The 20,313-nt window shown below is 41.7% G+C and overlaps 1 long non-coding RNA gene across 4 annotated transcripts in view; it reads left to right on the forward strand.

Annotated features, from left to right (window-relative positions):
• LOC141132505 (uncharacterized) overlaps positions 1-20,313 on the forward strand; it is a 283,878-nt gene that overhangs the window by 49,181 nt on the left and 214,384 nt on the right. Inside the window, exon 4 of one of the 4 annotated variants that reach the window (XR_012242916.1) lies at positions 7,851-8,573. The exons of the other annotated variants lie outside the window; for them this stretch is intronic. This is a non-coding gene — a long non-coding RNA (uncharacterized lncRNA). Of the gene's footprint in view, positions 1-7,850; positions 8,574-20,313 lie in introns of those variants that run through there. 4 annotated transcript variants of the gene reach the window in all.

The following is a 20,313-nucleotide window of genomic DNA, read 5'->3' on the forward strand; positions in this document are numbered from 1 at the left end:
AAAAGTTGGCAAACCTGATAAACCTCTGTGTGCTTTTCCTGCCCGTAGGAGTGGGCCACTCAAGGATAGATCTGACTTTCCGGGGATCCATGGAGATGCCTGATGTTGAAATAATGTGCCCCTGGAACTGAATCGTCTCCTTCTCAAATTCACATTTCTCGGCCTTTGCAGCGCATGATCTCTTAATTGGCCAAGAACTTTTTTAACGTGCTCACGGTGTGTTGCGATGGAGGGGGAAAAGATGAGGATGTCGTCTAGATATACAATCAGGAACGGGTCAAGGAAGTCTCTGAAAATATCATTAATGAAATGCTGAAATGTGGCCGGAGCATTATATAGCCCAAAGGGCATAGTAAGGTATTCGTAGTGCCCGAACCTAGGGCGAAAGGCCGTTTTCCACTCATCCCCTTCGCGGATCCGCACTAGGTTGAAGCACCTTGCAGCTCAAGCTTGGTAAAGATAGTGGATGTTTTGAAGCGTTTGAATAGTTCTGGAACCAGGGATAAAGGGCATCTGTTTTTAACAGTAATTTTATTTTATTCCCAGTAATCGACACAGGGACGTAGGGTATGATCCTTCTTCTTCATGAAAAAGATTCCAGCACCCGCAATGGATTTGGACGGCCAGATGAAGCCCTTTTCCAAGTTCTCGTCGATGTACTGATGTAAAGCCTTAAGCTCTACTTCGGAAAGAGGGAAGAGGGTATTTCAGCACCTGATAAAAGTTCAATAGGGCAGTCATACGGGCGATGAGGTGGCAGGATGTCACGCATGCCCCAGTACATGTCCTTTCTTGTGCACTTCTTGGAATGTCCCTGCCTGCGCACCACTGCACGCTTGTTACCCAGGTTTCTCTTACATGACCACATCCTCTGCCTGGTTCCGGGCATTGGTGAGCACGTCTTCAGGTGAGGTGTTAGCCCACGTGCGTGGGTGCAGTTAGACCCTGCTCACATACCTATGTAATCTGCAGGTCTTCACTGTCAGTTTACCAGCAGATCCTATGAGAGCCTTACAGAGACAGGAGAAGCTTCTGTGACAGCTGCTCTCCTACCACCATAGCACCTGAGGCAACAGTATATGGCAGGACCAACTCTTACTTATCTGTTCATTCTAATTCTGGGTCTATTAACCAGAGATCATACCCAGAGCAGAATAAATACAAGCATATAGGCTATTTAAAAGAGAAGATAGACTTTTTTCTTTTTAAATCATACTTACCTAGGTGGATGCAGCATTGGTCCAATGCTGCATCTGTCCCCCGCCGGCTCTAAGACCAAACCAAGCAATCAAAGACTGCTGATCGCTCGGTTCTCAGTCTTAGAGCCGGCGGGGGGACAGATGCAGCATTGGACTGGCTCTGTGACATCAGCCAACAGCAGGCTTCAGTCCGCTGTCTGCCGAAAACGAGTCACAGGAGTGCAGAACTAAATGCACTCCTGCAATCCACAGGGGAAGTACTGCCAAACAAGCTTTGGCTCTACTTCTCCTTTAAGATCTTTTTTCTATGTGTGAGCTATTCTATTGCATGTGTTATACAATAACAGTTCATATTTTAAGCCATTCCACTGTTACTTTTTGTCTCTCGTTGATGAAAAAAAATATTGTTATACCAATTCAAGCTACTTACTGCTTAGTGAAATGAGCCCATTGTAAGGACTCAAGCTGAGTAACAGTGAATATATATCTGAAGGAGACGTGATAGGGTAATAGAAATGGAATGCAGATGTTATGTGCCATATGACAATGAAAAATGTGCATATGCTTTGTTATTTAGAACTGCTTTTATTATGACTCAGAGCTCAGGATCAGACTACAGTTTTGAAACTATTCAGGTAGAAATCCAAAATATGTTTGAATTAAATGATGATGGCAATTTTCAACATGAGTAAGTAAATCACCCAATGTTTGCAAAGATACTTAGATGTACAAATATCCCATGGGACTTTTTAGGCAATGTGTAATCCAAACAAAAAGTATCTTATAAAAACATAGTGTATACTTTATTTATATCACATATAAAAGAAATCATAAAATGACATTAGGCTGGCTAGTTAGTATTTGTACTAAATGGATTTCAGATACAGAATACCTCATTGTCCATTGTCAAACAATGTCATGCATTTTCAATAGTGCTTTAACTTGACTGCACTGTTGCCAAACCAAGACAGACCCAACGCGTTTCGGAAACAAATCCTTCTTCAGGAATAGACAGGGTATACCATGTTTACAATATAATTTAAATTATTAAATTACAGATCCTATAACAATCAACCAATGACGGAATCATAGAATTTTTAACATATTCACTTAAATGTGTACAAAAATTAGAAAAAACAGCAATACTTTGAAACCATAACACTATCAGTTTGGTAATGCTGCCATCCTTCCACCATGGATCCACCAAACTTCCCCCAAGCGGTCACTGTGCATCTACTGAGGCCCTTTGCAAAACGGCTGAAGAATCTAAGGAATGCATACTGTTCACAGTATATTCAAAATAGAACTGAGGAGGAAACTTATGTGGATGGGCAATGTCACCTATGTGACATTGCCCATCCACATAAGTTTCCTCCTCAGCTCCATTTATGTATACCCAGTTTACTATAGGTGTTCAACTATCTTAACCAACTTAAATTACACTATACTAATCTGGCATGGCTCCCATGCCTACATTACTAAGCGTTTTTATATAACAGTGTATAAGTCAGATTGTAGTGGTCCTTTATTATAAATGAAAAACATTCACAAGGTATATGCATGATTGTAGGGAGACTATAATATCCAAGGGCTACCATAAAACATCAGCTATTACTTGCACTCCACACTAATTGCTGCATGGCATATTCTAATAAAAGCACAGTGTACATGTCAAATGAAGCATAGTTATACTTATATTCAAAAAAGGGGGAGAAGTTGGGAGGGGATTATCACGGTGCTTGCAAATAATAATAGAAACCGTATATATAAAAAGTTATAGTTTAATAAAGACAAGATTAAAAACCAAACAGAGCAGTTCATTGAGTAGTGTTTAACATTTCATTGTGATGGTGGTCATACGGCGAAAGTTCATATTGAACAGGGATCTCATATTCGTATATTAACCCGACATGTTTCGCCTTATGGCTTCATCAGGGGATATACAAATCAGCCAATGACAACTGTACAAAAATAGAAAATATAACATAAGCAAAATATTTCAAATATAGACATACATCAATGCGTGTAACAAACAAATTTACATCATTTGCCAATGTCCACCAAAAAAGGGAGCTTACCGCCTCAAAATTCCCAGAGAGGGCTACTGCCAAAAGAGGAACCACCACCATGGGGAGGCACTGTGTGGCCACGGAGGACACACAACGACCAAGCTAAAAGACGGAAAATATCAGGCATTTGAAAAAGTCGCACCAAAATGCAAATCGCAAGAAGGTGCATAAGGATTAAATCTGTGATAGATGAAGATTTTTCCAGACAAATTACTTGCTTAAAAGAAAATTAACTCAAAGCATATGGTGGAGGGCACCTAAAATATAGAACATCATATGTCCAATAAAGATGGAATGAATAACTCTGAAACGGAAAAAAAAAAAAATGCGAACGGAAGAAGAAAAAAATCGGCAGAACGTCTTAAAACAGTATGAGATTAACTAAGGATTTACTAATAATAATAATTTGATGAGTGGAGGAGCCTGGGAATTACATTTTTACAGAGACCATACAAAGAGGTATTTTGGAATATTAGCTTATAAACTAGGGTAAACAGGGTTAATTATAAAGATATACATTTAAAAATTAAGTTTCATGAAATGATACCACAAGGTACACAGAACTACTGTCTCAATCTATTCAGGGAAAATAATTAAACCACAGATATATAAACAGAGAGAGGATATAGTGATAAATAAGGATGGAATTGGGATTAGTAAAATATATAGGAAGGGTATTTAAGGACAGTAGATATAAAGCCCACAATAAGGACACCTAGTTAGCAGTGTCTAAACCAATCCAATCTCAAATAACCATGAAATCAATACAAAAGAACATGTATTTCTGTTAACATGAGCACCATCACAATGAAATGTTAAACACTACTCAACAAACTGCTTTGTTTGGTTTTTAATCTTGCCTTTATTAAACTATAACTCTTTATATACGGTTTCTATTTTTATTTGCAAGCACCGTGATAATCCCCTCCCAACGTCTCCCCCTTAGTTGGGCACAACTCTACAAATGATAGTTATACCTATATGTGCTGGCTCTCACAGCAAGGATCACAGCAGACACTCAGTATTGCCTCAAAATGATCCCAAGTCCTTAAAAATTATATTGATATGGTCCTAATATGTAACGTCCCCTACTCATTGTATTCCACAAATTCATATCAAGCATGGCCACTAGACTGTCAACCACATGTCCTCCCAGCACGTGCCAGCACTTCCTGATCTGCCATGTATTTCTGGTCCCCTGTGCACTGTGCTGCCCCGCCCCCCGGGAGAGGGATGATTTTACAAGCCGGAAGATCGCAGACACGCACAATAAACACCACCTTCAGCTAGACCAATCATGCTGTGTGGGCGGCGTTGCCACCCCTGCCCCTCCGGCCGTATGCATGGAATGCACCACATGGGCCGCCGGACCTGGAGCGGAACAGCGAGGACCTCCCCAGGCACACTTAGGGCTCCAAAAAATAAATGAATCCGCTCCAAAGATGTGTAAACTGTTTAGCTGGGGGCACTGCAATCACAAAAATGTCAATAAAATATATTGAGCATGCAGCCCAGCAGGCTGGAAAGGATGGGGGGCAGTGAATGTATGCACCCCTTCTTCAACCTAGGGGGGTACTTTGCCATAAGGGATTTCTTTTGACAAAGCACCCTTTCCCAATGGTAATGAGAATAAGGTCCTCTTTCTCACAACCCTGGCCCGGAGGTTATAAGTGTCTGTGGGCAGGGGGCTTATGGAAATCTGGAATCACCCTTTATCATAAGGGTGAATTCAGATATCCCCTATATGTAAATGAGTAAAGAGGTACATAATCCCTGGTTATTTAATAACAACCAAAAATCTAGAATGTATTGTACAGAAACACAGCCGCACCTTAAAAAAGGTCCTTTACTGAATTAAGGGAAAGGGAATCAAAAATGTTCTTTATTTGGAAAAACAAACCACCCCTATATGGAAACTGACGCCATTGATCCTATCCTTTGTTTACACTTGAATGACATCAGAAAAATGCTATATGAGGTCGGAGAAGTAGTGAGTTCAGGTCGCTGGGTGGATAATTTTGTCACCATCATGCCCGGTGGGAGATTTCTTTATTATTTCACGTGTATAGCATTTTTCTGCATGGTTTACTATTTCACCTGTGGAACTGCAAAAAATGCAGATCTCTGCACATGCTGTGAATGAACCCGTATGTCTGCATTATGAAAATGTTGCAGATGGCTTAAAGTGGTTCTACCCCCTTCCTGGCCAGAGCACTTTTTGCGATTTGGCACTGCGTCGCTTTAACTGAAAATAGAAAATAGCGTGGTCGTGTAACGCTGCACCCAAACAGAATTGATGTCCTTTTTTTCCCACAAATAGAGCTTTCTTTTGGTGGTATTTGATCACCTCTGCGGTTTTTATTTTTTGCGCTATAAACAAAAAAAGAGCATCAATTTTGAAAAAAAAGCAATATTTTTTACTTTTTGTTATAATAAATATCCCCCCCCAAAATATATAAAAAACAAATTTTTTCCTTAGTTTAGGCCGATATGTATTCTACATATTTTTGGTAAAAAAACTGCAATAAGCGTATATTGATTGGTTTGCGCAAAAGTTATACAAAATAGAGGATAATTTTATGGCATTTTTATTATTATTATTTTTTTTTACTAGTAATGGCGGCGATCTGCGATTTTTATTGTGAATGCGACATTATCGTGGACACATCGGACACTTTTGACACTATCTTGGGATGGTTGTCATTTATACAGTGATCAGTGCTATAAAAATGCACTGATTACTGTGTAAATGACACCGGCAGGGAAGGGGTTAACCACTAGGGGGCGATGAAGGGGTTAAGTGTGTCCTAGGGAGTGATTCTAACTGTGGGAGATGGGCTTCAACTCACATGACAGCGATCACTGCTCCAGGTGACAGAGAGCAGTGATCTCTGTCATGTCACAAGGCAGAACGGGGAAATGGCTTGTTTACATAGCCCCGCCAATTAAAGGGGACATACAGGTATGCCCATTTGCCCACTGCTGCCATTGTGCCGACGTATATCGGCGTGCAGCGGTCGGCAAGTGGTTAATGCAGTCTATGCATTAAGGTAAAAAACATTCTGAGTGCAGCTCGTCCCAAGCCCACCCTTATACTTACTTGAGCCCCATCTCAATCCAGTGATGTGCATGATAGCAGCGGCTCTCTTACCTCATTGGCTCACAACCAGTGAGCCAATGTGGAGAGAGAACTTGGGGGGGCCGAGTCACACTCTGTGTATGAATGGACAATGTCCATTCACAGGAGTGTGGCTTGAGAGACTTGCTATTAGGGGCACTCAGAAGGGGGTAGGGGCCAAGACCGCGGGCAAGAGACCCAAAAAGGACCTTTACAATCCTTTTAATTACTATGAGAAAGGAAATTTTAATCGTCAGAGAACTATAGATCCTGAATAACTCTCAGAGGACATAAAGAGAGACATTTTTATGTATTTTAAACTGGAATTTATCACATATCACCAACTGTAGGTCCCAAATGTGGAATCTGGTATTGTAGCCTATCCAGTAAAAATACTGTTTGACTGACAGTACGTGGGTCCTGTTGTTTAAAACGCAACTTTGAGAGTGCAATCACAGGACTGGACAGTAGGGAAATCTTAATTTTTTTTGGAAATCCTTTTTCATATTTCTCCAGTTATTCATTCTTTGCATTAAAACATGGAAAGGTAGCAATTCCTTACAAAATCTGGCAACTGCCCTTCTGTAAAAAAAAAAAAAAAAAAAAAAAAAAAAAAACTCACAAGGGCCTATATGAGGTTTAAATTGCCTCTAAAACTCAATTCTTCAAGAAAAAATGTAATAATAAACGGTTTAAAACAATAAAAGCTTAATAAGCTCTTTTTGATAAGCATCCCCTTGAGTACTTTGCAATATCCTTTACTTTCACCCATGCAAATAATTTACTAAGAACTGTTCAGAACTAAGGCACTTAATGCCAAGATAAAACAAACAAATTAAATTCCAGAGCATACAATATATCTAAAACAGTGATTGTACGAGACAGCAATAATGTTTATTGAAGTCGGGAACTGACAACACTCCCATACCTCTTGATATGTACACATAGGGTTTAATCTTAATTATGAGAAAGAACCAAAGATGAGATGTCTTGTTCTTTGAAAAAAATCCAAAGCACTTCCTTGAGAGTACTTCTCCATTCTGTCCAGCTAATAACTTAAATAAATTGCCAGCATCCAGCATAGCTAAGTATTTGTGCAGTTTTGCCATTCCAAAGTTGTTAATTATAGGCATATATCATATACAAATATTATCATAACTCTGGTTTCAGAGGCACCTAGGTTGAATGTCTTGTAATTATTTTAGTTTGGTCTGAAACTGCCATTCCCAGAAAATAAAATAAAGCTACGTATAAGAGTTGCTATTGGTGGTGGTGGTGGAGACGCAAAAGTCAATGCAGGTATGCAGAATGGTACCTCTAGATTTACAAATTCAGAAATAAATGCAGAAAAGTTTCCCATAAGCAGAATAGTCAATAAGATACTGTTTGGGTACTGTTCCCAGCTGTAAACTTATAGCAAAAGACAAAGTGAATATATAGATTTAATTTTTTTGTTCTTTATAGTTATGGAATCGCCAACCCCGCCCTGCATCAGATTGACAGGGTATGTATGCCTTCTCTATGTTTCTGTACTTCTAGCTTTTAAAAGAAGTTGCTACTATTAGGCATGGTAAAAACTGCATCCTAGGTATCCACTAGGAGAGGCATCAAACAAGGTTATCTATTATCTGACCAACAACTGCCCTTTTATTGACTAAAAAAAAAAAAATTACATTAAAAATTGTCTGGTTTGCCATACCAAACAATCTGATTTAAAACTCTAGTTGTTGGTTAATGTGGGTTCACTTTAAAACCATACTGTTATACAACTTCAACTGCACAAGGAGTTCACCTTCAAGTTTTAGGACCTATTTTACATCGGTTTAGAGATGCAGCAAAAATAATCATTTAAGCTGCGTTATACATGATTCCATACCATCTGCTAGGTAATTAAAACAATGGCAGTATACATTTGAGCATTAGTAACGCTTGGCTTTGTGTCACATCAAGAATTTTAGGGCGTGTCGTTATATGTAGATTTTGTCACAACCTGCTGCCTCCATTCAATTCAATTGCAATGCTTTATAAAAAAACACACTAAATGTGCCAGTGGGAAAGGGTTAGACACCTCTCAGGTTTTACTGTTTTGTGGGAGATTTTCTTTCACTTCCTATCCTGCTGACTAAGTTTTTCCAGATTAGCAAGAGATGCTTTGCAACAGTGACACAGACAGAAAAAAAAAAAAATCTGACAGGGTTCCAGTCTACCCTACTCTACTGTTTGAAAACATTTTTGTATCAACCTGTTTTACTGTTTGGGAGTTCTAACATCCTGTCTGGGAAAACATGGTCAACAGAACAGCAAATAAGAGTAAATGTCTCTAACAATGGACCCTATAGCAGCTAAAACCTGAAAGGAGTTCTAACCCTCCCTCAGTCTATTCAAAACTAAGACAATTTTGGCTAGACACAAACTTGAAGTTATGTAGTTCAAGACAGATGTGTTAGATAATGAATGATTTGTGAAAGTGTCAAATGAGTTATACCATGAGGAACCTCCATAAATTGGCTACCAGTCAACCTCGAAAACTAAAACAAAAATAAAAAAAAATGTTTTCAAGATTCCCTAATGTGCTTTTAATTAGGTATAGGCTTGATGTTTGAGTCGAACGTAAGTTCAACTCGAACATCATGTGTTTGTGTGTTCGCTGAACACACAAACAAAAGGGGCATTCTGCGGGAAGTACACCCGAAGCCGAGTGCTCCATAATGCACCGTGGTCTCGCAGTGCATTGATAGCTGATGATTGGCCAAAGAGGGCACCTGACCTGTATGCTTCGGCCGATAAAGGGATCTGACAGAGAGTAGAGTCCATAAATGTTCCGCATCCCAATAACATGAAAAAGAGAAGGGAATCCCCTAAAGTGGGATTTTAAAGGCACTAACACATAAGTAATACAATGTAAAAGACAATATGTATTTTTATTAACAAAAAGAGTTACAAATCAAGAGACAACAATCACATAATGCAAAATAGACAAGGATATGGATACAATAAAAAGACCGTCAATGAAGGTAAGTAAATCTCACTGAACCGACGCGTTTCAGAAATTCTTTCCTTCATCAGGGCTCATACAAAGAAAGTTACATCTAAGGGGTTACAGAATAAAAAACATGGTTAGTACTGAATATCCCCACCCCTAGGGAGAACCATAAGTAAAGATCACGTACTTATAATTCATTGACAATATGTAGGTATCCATATAATTAAAAAGCAGCTTCACGACTGGCTCCCCACAGGTATCCACTCAAAGGCCTAATTAGGATCCCCTGGGCTGTATGAAGAGATTGCCCTGGGGAGATGACCTGAATATGTGCCGCAAAACGCCTGAACCCAGGTGCAGTGCCTGTGTGTATGCTGTGGTCCAAAAAATAAGAGACCTGAAATTAAGAAAACACACAAAAAGGGGGGAAGGGACTCATTAATGAAACTAAGGTGCGTCCATGGTAGAAAAGCAGTAAAATGTCAGTCAGTGTAGTGTAGTGTAGTGTAGTGTTGTTGTGAAAAACACAGTGTAGTGATGCCACTGAAGTGTTGGTGTGTACAACACGTCTGTGTCACCCCCCTGATTACATTTTTTTCATTGATTATTATATACATTTTTTTGCAGCATCAGGTGTTCCTCTTTCTGCGTCTGCAGTAGTTTCCTTTTTTTTTTTTTTTTTTTTTTTGGGCACAGCAACATTAAGAATATTTAGGGCATAATTGCTGTCCCCCCTTCTGCGTTGCAGGTTTTTTTCTTTCTGCGTCAGCAGTGGTTTCCTTTTTTTTTTTTTTATTATTATTATATATTTCTTTATTTATTTAGTAGCACTAAAAATATTTAGGGAATAATTGCTGTTCCTCCATTCTGCATTGCAGGCACTCCTCCTCTACATCTGCAGTAGTTCCCTTTTTTTTAGCTTTTTGAATTTTTTTTTTCAGCAGCAGCAAAAAAAAAATTCTCCATAATTGGTGTTCCTTCTTCTAAGTCACAGTTGGTCTTCCTTCTGCTTCACCACGATTTTTTTTGGCTTTCTTAAATTTTGTTTACATTTATTCTATTCCTTTTGCAGCAGCAGCAGCAGCAGTAAAAAAAAATCTCCAGAATTGCTGCGCCCTTATTTTCTTTATAAAAAAAAACAATGAATAAAATGGTTTATAGTGCACCAAGCACAAAAGTATTGCACCCAAGCATCATATTTCCATCCCACACTCTATAATAAAAAGTTATAAAAATCCCCCCCAAAAAATCCCCATCATGTCCGAAAGGCCAACAAGGAGAGGCAGACACTCACAGGCCACTAAAAGAGGGGAAGCAGCCTCTGTGTCCACAGTGAAAAGTGGTGGTCATGGACATGGTGCATCCCCTGCAGGTGGGACACGCTTGTCCTTTTTTTCCAGTGCTGGCTGTGTTATTGAGCCAGAACATGCAGAAGAGTTGGTGGAGTGGATAACTAAGCTGTCCTCATCCTCTGTCACCCAGGCTCATACTAGTTTGCCTTCCACCGCAGCTGCCAAAGCAGCCTATTCCACAGGCTCCTTCCGTAGCCCCACCATCATGCAGGGAGGAGTCACCTGAATTATTCGATCATAGTGTCAGTTACATGGTGCTGGAGGATGCGCAGCAATTTGAATGCTCTGATGTTGGTTCCCAGGTTGAGGAAGGGAGTAACATGAGCCTAGAGAGAGGGACTGCCAATGACAGACACGAAACTAGCAGTCATGTTCTCCCAGCTGAAGCATACTGCCAAGTTTTCTCCAGTGACGAGGAGGAAGGGGATGATGAGGTCACTGACTGTACTTGGGTGCCTGAGAGAAAAGAGGAGGAAAATGAGGAGGAGTGTACACAACTTCAACGAGGCAGGACTCCCCGCTGACTTTGAAAAGTTCATTGGTGTTGCAATGGCACTAACCTTCTCTCCACCCTCCGACAGGGACATTGACACATGTTCCATGCTTGGCACATGTCTTCCGACAGGGACATTGACACATGTTCCATGCTTGGCACATGTCTTGAATTTGGTGGTGCAGCGTTTCTTGAACAGGTACCCAGGCTTACAATACCTTCTGAGGCAGGCCAGAAAAGTCTGTGGCCATTTCTGGCCATACAATGCCAGTGCTCGGCTGGCTGACATTCAACAGGAATTCAACCTGCGCACCAACTGCCTCATTTGTGACATGCTCACCAGGTGGAACTCAACATCAGCAATGCTGCAGCAGCTACACACATGGCACAAGGACAGGCTCAGGGGAGCTTGGCTTCTTTTCGCCACGCCAGTGTCTGCCGATAAAGGATGAAAGCACTGTTCTGTCACCATTTGAGGAGGCCACAAGAATGGTGAGCTGTGACAATACATACATTCGTGACACTATCCCTCTAGTCTTCCTGCTGGAGCACACTCTTCGTGGAATCATGGACAGGGCATTTGAGGCAGAACAGCGGGAGGAAGAGGAGGACTTCCTTTTCTCTCAAGACCCCTTATGTGGATACCATTCCTGCGAGGCCACAAAACACACAGGAGAAGGAGGAGAAGGAGGAGTATTGTGGCAGCATAGATGTTGAGGATAGCATATAGCAGTCTTCAAGGGATGACTTTCAGTTCCCAGAAACCCCAGGAGTTTTGCATGGCTGGGAGGAGGTAGTTCCTGACAATGTCATCCTTAGTGACCCAGAGGACTCAGAATCTCATGCCTCCTCAAACTTACGCTGCATAGGCTCCCTGATTCTGAAAAACCTGCATTGTCCTCCAATGCTTCTTACTGTAAAGGCCAGTTATAGGTGAGGGCAGTGGCTAATGTTTTGAAAGCCTGCAAAAGAACCTGAGGAATTTGTGGTATCAAGGAGAGGGATCATTACCGGTTGGCAAGCCTTCTTGATCCTTGTTACAAGGGTAAAGTTGCAGAGCTCATCCTGCCTTCGCAGCGGGAGCAGAGGATAAAACACCTTGAGGGAGCCTTGAAGAAAAATTTGTGTAACAACTTTCCAGACATTGGAAGGTTACAGTTTTCTGGACAACATGTTTCCGAGGCTTCATTTGATCAAAAGAAGAGTGGTGGAAAAGGTTTCTGGAAAAGGGAAAGGGCTGCTAGGTTTAAGCAACCATCGGCAGTGTCTGCATCATATGTTGCAGGATTATCTAGGGGGCAAGACCAGACTTGGAGACCTTTCCAACTCAGCATCCGCTGGGTTACTGGGTCTTGAGGATGGACCATTGGCCAGAACTTGCTCGATATGCAATTGAGCTACTGGCCTGTCCTGCATCCAGCGTGCTTTTGAATGGACATTCAGTGCTGCTGGAGGTTTTGTGACATATAAAAGCGTGCGGATGTCCATAGACTCCATCCTGGATCAACAGCAGCTATCAAGCCCCTGGTGCTGATGTAACTGATTGAAACACTTTTTATGGCAATAACTTGCATATAAGCCTTTTAAATTATTTTTCATGTTCGTGTCTCATAGGCTTTAATAGAGTTCACATGTTCGGTAGAATTTTTTCCCTGTTCAAGATGTTCTGGTGCAAATCGAACAGGGGGAGGTTCAGCCCATCACTGCTTTCAATTGTGTGCAAAAGTCTGGAGGCCAGTGGCGTCACTAGGGGGTGGCTATTGAGGCTGGAGCCCCGAATCTGGGGACCATGGCCCTGAGTCCAGGGCTGGCTCTACTGTGAAGAGTGTCACTTACCTAGATCGGTGTTGCAGGGTGTCAGACTGACATCCCACAACAACGATCGCCGTGATGCCTGCCCCCGGGGGGCGCGCAGCGGCTCGATATCCTGATCACGTCATATGACGTTCGGTCAGGAATATCAAACCACTTTGCCGCTGTCATTTTGTAATAGGGCGGGCGGCAAGTGGTTAATATATCTTAGTATTTCCTTCCAATATGGCCTGGTCTTAGGGCAAGCCCACCATATATGGGCCATAGTTCTCGTTTGTTTGCATCCTCGCCAACACACCGTTGTTTGTCCCATTTGATACTTCCCTACTATGTCCGGGGTTCTATAGCACCTAGTTATACACTTGTAATTAATTTCCACAACCCCAATATTTACTGATGATCCATGTTCAAGTCTCAGAATTTTTCCCACTTCTTGGTTTTTTCCTCTCTTCCCCAATTCCCTTTCCCATTTTTTTATGTATGTCGGGACTTCCAGCCCCTCTGCTTCCATAAGGTTTTTATAAAGCTGAGATATATTCCCGCATGCTTTTTCGATAGTACATAATCTCCCTCTCCCATGGGGTGTAGAAGTGCTGCTACAAAATGATTGAGCTGGAAGTACTGGCATTCATTAATCTCCAACATATCTTTTTAAATTTTTAATTCTTGTAATGAACAGATTTCCCCCCCTTGTGCTATATCTTGTAGTTGTGCGTTTTCTTTTTTAATCCAGTTCCCTGCTATCGAACTTTTCCCTGGTGCAAAATAGTTATTTTCCTTTAGTGCCATCAATGGAGAATTATATTCCCATTTATTTTGCTTATATAGTAAATCCCAAAGCCTAAATACGATCCGTGTCATTGTATGTGTGTTTCCTCCTAGAGCCCTATATTGTGGTGGTATCCATATATTTCTACCTAGTTGTGTATTCGCCATTGTGTGTTCAATCTTTACCCACCTTTTCTCATTATTCAATTTAGCCCATTCCACCATCCGTGTTAATAGAACCGCCTCATAGTACTTTTTGAAATCTGGTACATTTAATCCACTTTGACTTTTTTCTTTCTTTAAAGTCACCAAAGCAATTCTAGGTTTCTTATTTTGCCATATAAGTTTTGTGATTAAAGTTTTTAAGACTCTAAAATATGCTGGGGGTATGTATATGGGGAGCATCTGAAAATTGTACATGATTTTGGGTAGTACTATCATCTTTAAGGCATTGATCCAACCTATCCATGATAGGGGTCATACTGCTATTCTCTTTATTTCTATTTTTATTTCCTCCGACAATGGAATATAGTTTGCTTGGTATATTTTCTCCAGAGATGTCGTTAGTTTTATCCCTAGGTACTTTATTTCTGTCTTCCTCCATGAGAACGGGAACTCTTGCTGTAAACTGTGTTCATCTTTTGGATTCATGTTTATATTTAGTACTCAGATATGTAAAATAATATATCATCTGCAAATGCAGCTAATTTATGCTCCTCTTCGTCGACCTTGAAGCCCCTATGTCCGCGTTGCCCCGTACTGACGCCAGAAGGGGTCCAGCGCCAGCACGAACAATAGCGGAGACATGGGGCATCCCCGTCTCATCCCGTTATGCATTTTAAAGGGGGTTGACGATGTTCCATTCACTTTTATAGTTGCTGTGGGGCCTTTATATAATGTTTATATCCACTGTATCATCCTTGGGCCTATTCCCATATTTTCCAATGTGTTCATCATGAATCCCCAGTCTACTCTGTCGAACACCTTTCAGCATCAATCGACATAAGTAGACCGGGGATTCTTCTTACCCCGTTGTCCCTCCCCTCTCTACCTGGGAGCGAGTTTGTTCTGATAGGGAGGGAGGATTAAAGCAGACCTGTTGCTTAGCCCTGCATAGACAATTCACAAGTTGGCTTTATAACAAACATGTTATGCCCCGTACACACGGTCGGATTTTCCGACGGAAAATGTGTGATAGGACATTGTTGTCGGAAATTCCGACCATGTGTAGGCTCCATCACACATTTTCCATTGGATTTTCTGACACACAAAGTTTGAGAGCAAGCTATAAAATTTTCCGACAACAAAATCCGTTGTCAGAAATTCCGATCGTGTGTACACAAATCCGACGGACAAAGTGCCACGCATGCTCAGAATAAATAAAGAGATGAAAGCTATTGGCCACTGCCCCATTTATAGTCCCGACGTACGTGTTTTACGTCACTGCGTTCAGAATGATCGGATTCTCCGACAACTTTGTGTGACCGTGTGTATGCAAGACAAGTTTGAGCCAACATCCGTCGGAAAAAATCCTAGGACTTTGTTGTCGGAATGTCCGAACAAAGTCCGACCGTGTGTACGGGGCATTATACTTACCTGTTTTCTAAATAGTGCAGTGCTGTGTCTCATTAAATAAGGTGCATACAAAATTTATATTAAACATTTCATATTCAAACAATATTTTAAATTAAAATATGAAAATGTCAAAAAATTTGAAAAAAACAGTTCATCTGTGTCATTGCTTCCAAAACAATCACTGCTGTGTGTGTTCGTCCTCAAAAGGATCAATATCCAGTGCACACCTCCACCAGCTAAAGTGCCTGCTCCCCTCAAAGATGAATGTAAAAGCATAGACAAATCACTCCTCATGTCCACCACAATGGATCAACTTTCACTCTCCAATGGTAATGCTACTGTCTCCAGACTGCTCCTCCGTGTGGGTAATCAGCGTTTGTATTGCTGTCAGACAAACCTTCCTTCACTTTCTCATAAATGCTCAATCACGCTATTACTTCCGTAGGTTATAGACATGAAACAACAAACACAAGTGCCATAGTGTACTCTGTTTGCATGTTTATTAACCACTTGCCGACTGCCTCATGCAGATATACTGCGGCAGAATGGCACGGGCAGGCAAAATCACGTACCTGATATGAGATTGCCTTCCCGCGGGCGGGGGGTCCGACCGCCCCCCCCCCCCCCCCCGTTTCCCGAGGCGGTCGGCTTTGGTCTGGGAGCGTTCAGAGATGAGGGGGAGGCCATCCATTCGTGGCCCTCCCTTGCGATCGCTCCAAGCCAATCGGATCATTCCCCTGCTTCTGTATAGTACACAGAGGCAGAGGAAATGATGTCATCTCTCCTCGGCTCGGCATTTTCCGTTCTGGCGCAGAGGAGAGAAGACTGCAATGTGAGTGTAAAACACACACACATCACAGTAGAACATGCCAGGCACACATAACACCCCCCTTTACCCCCCGATCCCCCCCCGATCCCCCCCCTAATCCCCCCCCCCCGTCACGTGGACACCAAGCAGTTTTTTTTTTTTTTCTGATTACTGCATGGTGTCAGTTTGTGACAGTTAGTGTGGTAGGGCAGTTAGTGTTAGCCCCCTTTAGGTCTAGGGTACCCCCCTAACCCCCCTAATAAAGTTTTAACCCCTTGATCACCCCCCGTCGCCAGTGTCACTAAGCGATCATTTTTCTGATCGCTGTATTAGTGTCACTGGTGACGCTAGTTAGGGAGGTAAATATATAGGTTCGCCGTCAGCGTTTTATAGCGACAGGGACCCCCATATACTACCTAATAAATGTTTTAACCCCTCGATTGCCCCCTAGATAACCCTTTCACCACTGATCACCGTATAACCGTTACAGGTGACGCTGGTTAGTTCGTTTATTTTTTATAGTGTCAGGGCACCCGCCGTTTATTACCGAATAAAGGTTTAGCCCCCTGATCGCCTGGCGGTGATATGCGTCGCCCAAGGCAGCATCAGATTAGTGCCAGTACCGCTAACACCCACGCACGCAGCATACGCCTCCCTTAGTGGTATAGTATCTGAACGGATCAATATCTGATCCGATCAGATCTATACTAGCGTCCCCAGCAGTTTAGGGTTTCCAAAAACGCAGTTAGCACCTGCGTTTTGCCCCTCCGCCCGGCCCAGCCCAGCCCACCCAAGTGCAGTATCGATCGATCACTATCACTTACAAAACACTAAACGCATAACTGCAGTGTTCGCAGAGTCAGGCCTGATCCCTGCGATCGCTAACAGTTTTTTTGGTAGCGTTTTGGGGAACTGGCAAGCGCCAGCGGCCTAGTACACCCCGGTCGTAGTTAAACCAGCACTGCAGTAACACTTGGTGACGTGGCAAGTCCCATAAGTGCAGTTCAAGCTGGTGAGGTGGCAAGCACAAGTAGTGTCCCGCTGCCACCAAGAAGAAGACAAACACAGGCCTGTCGTGCCCATAATGCCCTTCCTGCTGCATTCGCCAATCCTAATTGTGAACCCACCACTTCTGCAGCGCCCGTACTTCACCCATTCACATCCCCAACCAAATGCAGTCGGCTGCATGAGAGGCATTTTCTTTATGTCCTCCCGAGTACCCCTACCCAACGAACCCCCCCAAAAAAGATGTGTCTGCAGCAAGCGCGGATGTAGACGTGACACCCGCTATTATTGCCCCTCCTGTCCTGACAATCCTGGTCTTGGTGAATGTTTTGAACGCTACCATTCACTAGTTGAGTATTAGCGTAGCGTACAGCATTGCACAGACTAGGCACACTTTCACAGAGTCTCCCAAGATGCCATCGCATTTTGAGAGACCCGAACTTGGAACCGGTTATAAAAGTTACAGTTACAAAAAAAGTGTTAAAAAAAAAAAACACAAAAAAAAAAAATAAAAAAAAAATAGTTGTCATTATTGTTTTGTCTCTCTCTATGCTCTCTCTATTGTTCTGCTCTTTTTTACTGTATTCTATTCTGCAATGTTTTATTGTTATTATGTTTTATATAATAATAATATTTATATTTATGTTTCAGGTATGCAATTTTTTATACTTTACCGTTTACTGTGTTTTATTTCACGACTTTGAGTGGTTATACCAGAATGATGCCTGCAGGTTTAGGTATCATCTTGGTATCATTCTTTTCAGCCAGTGGTCAGCTTTCATGTAAAAGCAATCCTAGCGGCTAATTAGCCTCTAGACTGCTTTTACAAGCAGTGGGAAGGAATGCCCCCACCGTCTTCCGTGTTTTTCTCTGGCTCTCCTGTCTCAACAGGGAACCTGAGAATGCAGCCGGTGATTCAGCCAGCTGACCATAGGGCTGATCAGAGACCAGAGTGGCTCCAAACATCTCTATGGCCTAAGAAACCGGAAGCTATGAGCATTTTATGACTTAGATTTCGCCAGATGTAAACAGCGCCATTGGGAAATTGGGAAAGCATTTTATCACACCGATCTTGGTGTGGGCAGATGCTTTGAGGGCAGAGGAGAGATCTAGGGTCTAATAGACCCCATTCTTTTAAAAAAAGAGTGCATGTCACTACCTATTGCTATCATAGGGGATATTTACATTCCCTGAGATAACAATAAAAATTATTTAAAAAAAAATGAAAGGAACAGTTTAAAAATAAAATAAAAAAGCAAAAAAATAATAAAAAAAAAAAAAAAGCACCCCTGTCCCCCCCTGCTCTCGCGCGAACGCGAACGCAGCAATTGCACCATGCATGTGAGGTATCACCGCGAAGGTCAGATCGAGGGCAGTAATTTTAGCAGTAGACCTCCTCTGTAAATCTAAAGTGGTAACCTGTAAAGGCTTTTAAAGGCTTTTAAAAATGTATTTATTTTGTTGCCACTGCACGTTTGTGCGCAATTTTAAAGCATGTCATGTTTGGTATCCATGTACTCGGCCTAAGATCATCTTTTTTATTTCATCAAACATTTGGGCAATATAGTGTGTTTTAGTGCATTAAAATTTAAAAAAGTGTGTTTTTTCCCCAAAAAATGCGTTTGAAAAATCGCTGCGCAAATACTGTGTGAAAAAAAAAATGAAACACCCACCATTTTAATCTGGTGCTTTAAAAAAATATATAATGTTTGGGGGTTCAAAGTAATTTTCTTGCAAAAAAAAAAAATTTTTTCATGTAAACAAAAAGTGTCAGAAAGGGCTTTGTCTTCAAGTGGTTAGAAGAGTGGGTGATGTGTGACATAAGCTTCTAAATGTTGTGCATAAAATGCCAGGACAGTTCAAACCCCCCCCAAATGACCCCATTTTGGAAAGTAGACACCCCAAGCTATTTGCTGAGAGGCATGTCGAATCCATGGAATATTTTATGTTTATGTTTATTGTGACACAAGTTGCGGGAAAGAGATAAATTTTTATTTTGCACAAAGTTGTCACTAAATGATATATTGCTCAAACATGCCATGGGAATATGTGAAATTACACCCCATAATACATTCTGTTGCTTCTCCTGAGTACGGGGATACCACATGTGTGAGACTTTTTGGGAGCCTAGCCGCGTACGGGACCCCGAAAACCAAGCCCCGCCTTCAGGCTTTCTAAGGGCGTAAATTTTTGATTTCACTCTTCACTGCCTATCACAGTTTCGGAGGCCATGGAATGCCCAGGTGGCACAAAACCCCCCCAAATGACCCCATTTTGGAAAGTAGACATCCCAAGCTATTTGCTGAGAGGTATAGTGAGTATTTAGCAGACCTCACTTTTTGTCACAAAGTTTTGAAAATTGAAAAAAGAAAAAAAAAATTTTTTTTCTTGTCTTTTTTCATTTTCAAAAACAAATGAGAGCTGCAAAATACTCACCATGCCTCTCAGCAAATAGCTTGGGGTGTCTACTTTCCAAAATGGAGTCATTTGGGGGGGTTGTGCCACGTGGGCATTCCATGGCCTCCGAAACTGTGATAGGCTTTGAAGAGTGAAATCAAAAATTTACACCCTTAGAAATCCTGAAGGCGGTGATTGGTTTTCGGGGCCCTGTACGCGGCTAGGCTCCCAAAAAGTCTCACACATGTGGTATCCCCATACTCAGGAGAAGTAGCTAAATGTATTTTGGGGTGCAATTTCACATATGCCCATGGCCTGTGTGAGCAATATATCATTTAGTGACAACTTTGTGCAAAATAAATAAATAAATTTGTCACTTTCCCGCAACTTGTGTCAAAATATAAAATATTCCACGGACTCAACATGCCTCAAAGCAAATAGCCTGGGGTGTCTACTTTCCAAAAATGGGGTCATTTGGGGGGAGTTTGTGCCATCTGGGCATTTTATGGCCTTCAAAACTGTGATAGGTAGTGAGGAGTAAAATCAAAAATTTACGCCCTTAGAAATCCTGAAGGCGGTGATTGGTTTTCGGGGCCCCGTACGTGGCTAGGCTCCCAAAAAGTCCCACACATGTGGTATCCCCGTGCTCAGGAGAAGCAGCTGAATATATTTTGGGGTGCAATTCCACATATGCCCATGGCCTGTGTGAGCAATATATCATTTAGTGACAACTT

Source organism: Aquarana catesbeiana, linkage group LG03 (assembly GCF_042186555.1).
Source record: "Aquarana catesbeiana isolate 2022-GZ linkage group LG03, ASM4218655v1, whole genome shotgun sequence".
Classification (NCBI taxonomy): Eukaryota; Metazoa; Chordata; class Amphibia; order Anura; family Ranidae; genus Aquarana; species Aquarana catesbeiana.